Source organism: Oncorhynchus tshawytscha, linkage group LG09 (assembly GCF_018296145.1).
Source record: "Oncorhynchus tshawytscha isolate Ot180627B linkage group LG09, Otsh_v2.0, whole genome shotgun sequence".
Lineage (NCBI taxonomy): Eukaryota > Metazoa > Chordata > Actinopteri > Salmoniformes > Salmonidae > Oncorhynchus > Oncorhynchus tshawytscha.
Window position 1 is genome coordinate 61921709 of NC_056437.1, and position 7757 is coordinate 61929465.

Sequence of the window (7757 nt, forward strand, 5' to 3'; positions counted from 1 at the left end):
TAGATTTGATTTTAGATTGGAGATGTTTGATATGAGTCTGGAAGGAGAGTTTACAGTCTAGCCAGACACCTAGGTACTTATAGATGTCCACATATTCTAGGTCGGAACCATCCAGGGTGGTGATGCTAGTCGGACGTGCGGGTGCAGGCAGCGAACGGTTGAAAAGCATGCATTTGGTTTTACTAGCGTTTAAGAGCAGTTGGAGGCCACGGAAGGAGTGTTGTATGGAATTGAAGCTCGTTTGGAGGTTAGATAGCACAGTGTCCAAGGAGGGGCCGGAAGTATACAGAATGGTGTCGTCTGCGTAGAGGTGGATCAGGGAATCGCCCGCAGCAAGAGCAACATCATTGATATATACAGAGAAAAGAGTCGGCCCGGGAATTGAACCCTGTGGCACCCCCATAGAGACTGCCAGAGGACCGGACAGCATGCCCTCCGATTTGATACACTGAACTCTGTCTGCAAAGTAGTTGGTGAACCAGGCAAGGCAGCCCTTTGAAGAGGGGGATGACTGCGGCAGCTTTGCAATCCTTGGGGATCTCAGACGATATGAAAGAGAGGTTGAACAGGCTGGTAATAGGGGTTGCGACAATGGCGGCGGATAGTTTCAGAAATAGAGGGTCCAGATTGTCAAGCCCAGCTGATTTGTACGGGTCCAGGTTTTGCAGCTCTTTCAGAACATCTACTATCTGGATTTGGGTAAAGGAGGACCTGGAGAGGCTTGGGCGAGTAGCTGCGGGGGGGCGGAGCTGTTGGCCGAGGTTGGAGTAGCCAGGAGGAAGGCATGGCCAGCCGTTGAGAAATGCTTGTTGAAGTTTTCGATAATCATGGATTTATCGGTGGTGACCGTGTTACCTAGCCTCAGTGCAGTGGGCAGCTGGGAGGAGGTGCTCTTGTTCTCCATGGACTTCACAGTGTCCCAGAACTTTTTGGAGTTAGAGCTACAGGATGCAAATTTCTGCCTGAAGAAGCTGGCCTTTGCTTTCCTGACTGACTGCGTGTATTGGTTCCTGACTTCCCTGAACAGTTGCATATCGCGGGGACTATTCGATGCTATTGCAGTCCGCCACAGGATGTTTTTGTGCTGTCAGGTCTGGAGTGAACCAAGGGCTATATCTGTTCTTAGTTCTGCATTTTTTGAATGGAGCATGCTTATCTAAAATGGTGAGGAAGTTACTTTTAAAGAATGACCAGGCATCCTCAACTGACGGGATGAGGTCAATGTCCTTCCAGGATACCCGGGCCAGGTCGATTAGAAAGGCCTGCTCAAAGAAGTGTTTTAGGGAGTGTTTGACAGTGATGAGGGATGGTCGTTTGACTGCGGATCCGTAGCAGATACAGGCAATGAGGCAGTGATCGCTGAGATCCTGGTTGAAGACAGCGGAGGTGTATTTGGAGGGCCAGTTGGTCAGGATGACGTCTATGAGGGTGCCCTTGTTTACAGATTTAGGGTTGTACCTGCTGGGTTCCTTGATGATTTGTGTGAGATTGAGGGCATCTAGCTTAGATTGTAGGACTGCCGGGGTGTTAAGCATATCCCAGTTTAGGTCACCTAACAGAACAAACTCTGAAGCTAGATGGGGGGCAATCAATTCACAAATGGTGTCCAGGGCACAGCTGGGAGCTGTGGGGGGTCAGTAGCAGGCAGCAACAGTGAGAGACTTATTTTTAAAATTAGTAGTAAAATTAGTAGGTCCATACCCTGTTTGGGTATGGACCTGGAAAGTATGACATTACTTTGCAGGCTAACTCCTCCCCTTTGGCAGTTCTATCTTGACGGAAAATGTTATAGTTAGGTATGGAAATCTTAGAATTTTTGGTGGCCTTCCTGAGCCAGGATTCAGACACGGCAAGGACATCAGGGTTAGCAGAGTGTGCTAAAGCAGTGAGTAAAACAAGTAAGACAGGGGTATGGTGGGGTGTGGGTGTGGGTACAGCTGAGGTAAGCCCAGGCACTGGGTGATGATAAGAGAGGTTGTATCTCTGGACATGCTGGTTGTAATGGGTGAGGTCACTGCATGTGTGGGAGGTGGGACAAAGGAGGTATCAGCGGAATGAAGAGTGGAACTAGGGGCTCCATTGTAAACTAAAACAATGATAAATAACCTGAACAACAGTATTACAAGGCATATTGACATTTGAGAGAGACATACAGCGAGGCATACAGGAATCACAGGTGTTGATTGGGAGAGCTATCTAAACCAGTAGGTGAGACAACAGCTAATCAGCTAGCACAACAACAGCAGGTAAAATGGCGTTGACTAGGCAGAGAGGGTCGGATTAACTACACAGAGAGCCTGAGTGCGGCTGGGGCCGACAGATAAAACATAAACAAACAGAATGGAGTACCGTGATTAATGGACAGTCCAGCAGGCACCAGCTATGTAGCCAAGTGATCACAGTGTCCAGGGGGCAGCGGTGGATGGGACAGGGAAGCTAGACTGGTGAGTATTATCCAGGCTAAAAAAACTGGCTGGCTGTGCAGAAGGTAAAAGCCGCTAGCAGTGGCTTTTAGTGGCTAACAATGACATTGTACGGAATGGGGTGAGTTTACATTACATCTAGGCTACATATTGAACTTCATTCGTCTCAGGCCAGTGGCATCATGTATGAATTTATGGTTAGATCAGAATCACATCATAATCATTGGCGTGTACAGAGAATTCAGTCAAAACCACATCTCCATCCATAGCTTAGGAAAGGGCCAGTTTAGCAAGCTGGCTACTGCAGGACATCAACACAAACAGACCAGAAACATTTGTCTGACAATGATGACATTTAGCTTAGGATGTGACTTGATTGGTGTGAAGCCAAATCCAAACTGGCCTCCCTTGGGGGCATTTTGCTGTGTCGGGACAGTTGAGCTCAGCTCAAAGCTGATTGGCTAATTATTATTTTAAAAATTGTCCAAGGGATGCCAAATGCCTGCTGGCATGAATCAATCAAATGCTAAGGCAGCAACATGTCATACTCTTTTGTTCCAGACAACATCAGACACATGGGCTAAACATAGGGGCGCTGTTTCCCCTCGCTTGGATGTTCTCTCTGATGAGATTCAGCCACTTGCGAATTGACGAAAATTATGAAAACACAGAGACAAAAGATACATTATTTGTTATTTTTATTGGTCAAATATTTTGGGAAGCCTGGTTTCCCTTGGCATCCATGAATACATGCCACTGTTGGTATCTACAGTAGAGCAAACTTTAGGCCTACAGCTGTATGTGTGGATAGGGAGAAGAACATCAGCCACCAAGGTAGACTATTAGTATTAACCTCGAAGTTCAATTTATTATAAGTCAGATTGGCTACAGTTGTAGCTACAGTTGTGCGTTGGTTAAGACAAAAATAGGCAGGCCTACTCTCATTTCAAGGGGTCATTTTCTTTTCATGGTAATTGGTTTGGCTTGTGAGGGGTTAAACCCTTCAAAAGGGTATTTATTGCCAGACGCAGTGAGCGTGTCGTAATTTATGGTGGCCAATCACCACAAGACTTTCCTCTCCTCTTGTCCAATAGGAAATGGAGTGGGATCACTGTCAGTCACAGGTGATGTTGGATATGCAGGAAACGAGAGAAAGCTTCGGCTGATGCAGGAGCTACACAGAGCAGAAGCATAGCACCGGAATAGGCTGAACGCCGTATTTCCATCGCCTTTTCAGTGGAAATGCAATGAAATACCAAACATGGGAGGACCAAAACAGTCATAGCGCTTCAGGGGGATACGATGCCGAAGAATTGCCATTGGTTAATTTCTACACTTTTTACAAGAAATAAACGTTGCTTTTGAAAATGCCATTTCACAGCAACTCCTTAATGCCTTTCTCTATCCAAGCCATTTTGAACAAAAAAAGAGTACAGTGGACACTTGGCAGATTTCGACGACTGCTTCTCGAAGACTGCGTGTTGGAAAATATTTGGGGAAATGGATACTGGATGCGGGAAAGTCCTCCGAACGTGTAGAAGTGACGAGGGGGCTTGCATGGTCAGCGATCAGAGAAGTTACGACTCCGATTCAGGTCTCAGTGATGACAATGCCAGCAAGGCCCTGGCCGTTTGTAAGTCAGAGAAAAACAGGGATCCTGTTTCAGACGTTCTGGAAGAAAGTTTGCAGGACGAAACGCCCCAGAATGCACTTCTGTCGATAACGCACAAGGTCTTAGAGACTGTGAACCTAGTGTTTCAGGTAAGTTCATGCGTTGATATTTTTAGTGAGATACCGGATAATAGTCTAGTATTCTAAAAAATACTTTATGTGGAACATCCAAGTCCTTTTGCCTCTTGGTAGGCCGTCATTGTAAATAAGAATTTGTTCTTAACTGACTTGACTAGTTAAAAAAAGGTTCAATAAAGAATACCTTTACAAAAAATAGCCGTTTTGAAACTGCAGCAAAAGTGCAGTAACTGCAGTCCACCGTGGTATTTTGGACGCAGTAATTGCAGAATAACTGCAGTTATACTGCACTCTGATTTTTTTTCTCAGCAGGGATCATTCTGTGGCTATAGCCTATGTGATGATAAACATGCTATTCTACTCGCAAGATGCAACGCCTTTATGCACGAGGCAGCGGGATGTTATGCCATGGCATACACACATTTTTTAAGCCTTATTGCAATGTATATATATATATATATATATGTCATTAACGTATTAATATGGCCGTGATAGTGTGGTTTATGAAGGTGTGAGGTTCGTTTTCAGACAGCCTTGGATACATTTTCCAGCTTGTTGTGCACTATCTTCTTTCAGATTCCAACAACGTAGCCGATGCCAGTCGTGATAAAAGTTCGGATCAGCCCAAACAGAGGAAAAAACGCTCAAGGGCTGCGTTCTCCCACGCGCAAGTGTTCGAACTCGAGCGGAGGTTCAATCGCCAAAGATACCTATCCGGACCGGAGAGAGCAGACCTGGCGGCTTCCCTGAAGCTGTCAGAGACGCAGGTCAAAATATGGTTCCAGAATCGTAGATCTAAAACAAAACGTCATCAAATGGCTGCCGACTTGATTGCCTCGGTGCCTGCAGCAAAGAAAGTAGCGGTGAAAGTGTTAGTTCGAGACGACCAGAGACAGTACAACCCCGGAGAACTACTGCGGCCTCCTCTCCTCTCTCTCCAACCGTCTTATTACTACCCCTAATGCCTATTGCTCTCTACTTGTGCTGGGAATCAATGAGATTTGAATAGCCTACGTTGTATTTATGTGTCCCCATTAGGAAATCGAGGCATTTGCTTTCTTGGCCCTTTAAGAAGAAACCAGGAGAGATTCAATAAACTCGGAAATTGTTATGTCTCACATATTTGAACTGCCTAATGGTGTCTAGACTGAATATGCCCCCCATTCCATTGTTTCAGAATGTAGTCCGTGGAGTGTAAAAACATCCTATGTATGCTTACGAGCACTGGAGAGAGATAGAGCCACAAGTGACATTTCGAATAACTCATTACTGCTTTTCTTTTCTTGCTGCGGTTTAGGGTAACGGTAAGATTTTCAGCACTTTTCGAAACAGAGATAGTGTGGACATATGTCCGACTGAAATATCGATTTGAAGGTACGTTTTACTTATGACCTTAATGTGAACTGGCAGAGACAGTATGTATAACAAGTGAACTCTTGTTATAATGTACTTGTTTTTTAAAAATTTGTTCTAGAACTGATTGATTATTAGAGATAAATCAAACATTAAAAACATATCAGGCATATTATATTTCAAAGCTATCGTGTTTGAGTCGAGCTTTAACTATATTTAGATGGATGTCCTTTTTTCCTTTTTAGACTTTGAACTTAAATTAGTCGGCTACAATAAGGATATTATTGACCATGATCAGTAGGCCTAAATGAATGGTAATTGTGTCATTAACCATTATTTTTATCATAAAATAAAATTCTAATGAAAATAACTTAATAATAATAATCATAATAGTAATAAGAAATGAAATACCTATGATGCATTGAATGCATGTTCATCACAATAACAAATGGAGGCTTTTATTTTCATGACCTAAATTACTAAATTGGTGGTCATATATTACATCAAACAATACGTTTATAACAGAACTTGGTCCGTTTCCTTTCGTCATCCTCATAGCTTCAGGTAGGCCCGCCCACCTTATTCTGCAGCTATGTACCATTTAGGCCCAGAGCTGAGAAATTACTCAAATCAGTTACAAAATAACTGTTTGGTGATTATTTATTTACCACTGTATTTAAAAGACTTTAAACTGTTCAGGAACTATTTATTATTTTAGTTAACGGCAAACACAGGACAATATTGCCTATTCCAAAATCAAGGACGATACCGAAATTTGAACAGAAGCTTGGATTCTATAAACATTGAAATAAATGTTGTCCAGTTGCTCATCATTAGTAGGGTAAAACTAACTTGTCTCAACGACGGTCGAATTAGATTGGGAGAGAACGATTCGGGCCAAGACCAAAAACTGCAGGGTTCAAGAGCACACTATTTGCCTTACCATTTCATCTTCCTGTGAAACGGAATCATTGATTGAATGAGTTGGAGGAATTCAATGTCAGAAAATGGAATTGTGCTGATTCATATGATTTTATTTGACTGAACAAAATGCATAGGTATACAAATAAAGAACCATAAAACTTAACAGTTATAAGTATTCTTATAATTCTGAATTTATTTGAATGACTATTAGAAGGTAGCCGGGTAGTGTGTTGAATACTGATATAATGCCATCATAATCTTCCCCTATAGGTCTACATCTAGTTTATCCTCATCTCCAGAGTTTCAATGAGAGGCTTGTAGCTGCACTACTTCGCACCACACACACCTCTGTGCTTCCACCCATAATGCACAACTTCCGGACAGGTTGGCCATACTCTAATCCTCAATTGCTTCCCCGCTAACACACATGTTTAGACAGTGATTTATGTCTCCCCAATTCCTGAACTATGTAAACTGTCAGGGACCTTCAAGGTGTACGTCAACATGAAGATATCTTACACCCAGGAGTGTTTGGGAGTTAAAACCAGTGGAATGATATGGCAAAATTTCGATTCAAAGTAACACAATAAAATAACAATAAAGAGGCTATGTACATGGTGTACCGGTACAGTCAATGTGCGGGTGTACAGGTTGGTCGAGGTCATTTGTACATGTAGGTAGGCGTAAAATTCTAATATTTATTTCTTCCTATTGAAAGCTCTAAATATCACAATGGGTTGACTTGTTAGACTGTAACCGTTCATTTGCCATTTCCCAAACTGGGCTCACTTGCTCAGAGGGAGAAACAATCGATTCAATGTCTCTATAGGTCAGAACATGTGCCAAGTCACTCGCTACGCAAATGTAGGGTCTGAAACCTGACATATCAAGTCAGCTCCGCTTAGAGAGTGGAAACTGAGAGCAGACACATACGTTATATTTTTGCATTATAAAGCACAGGACCCTACAGCGTTCACAGAGCGCGTTATACACCAACATGTCAGTCGCAACCGGTCCAGAATCTCAAAGTCTCATAAGGGTGATTTAACATCTAAGAAGCTAAGGAGGAAAAGGGAGAGAAAACGTAAGCCTATGTTACGTCTGAGCACAAACCGAGCATTCGATCAACCAATGGAATTTCAGACCAAAATATGTAGTCTGCCCAACAACTGTGGCTTGTTTTTGATGCAGATAGAAAATAAGGCTACTGACTTTTAGAACCAAAACTAATTTAAATCTCGATACTATTTCGGTTAGATACTTTTTTGGCGCCGAGAAATAAAACAATATTAGCTAATCAATAGTATT

At 42.9% G+C, this 7757-nt stretch overlaps 1 long non-coding RNA gene across 1 annotated transcript; it reads left to right on the forward strand.

Annotated features, from left to right (window-relative positions):
* Positions 1-3487: 3487 nt before the first annotated feature.
* LOC112258356 lies at positions 3488-6612 on the forward strand. The gene is made up of 2 exons (XR_002954734.2): positions 3488-4184; positions 4749-6612. It is a non-coding gene; the product is annotated as an uncharacterized LOC112258356 (long non-coding RNA).
* Positions 6613-7757: the final 1145 nt, after the last annotated feature.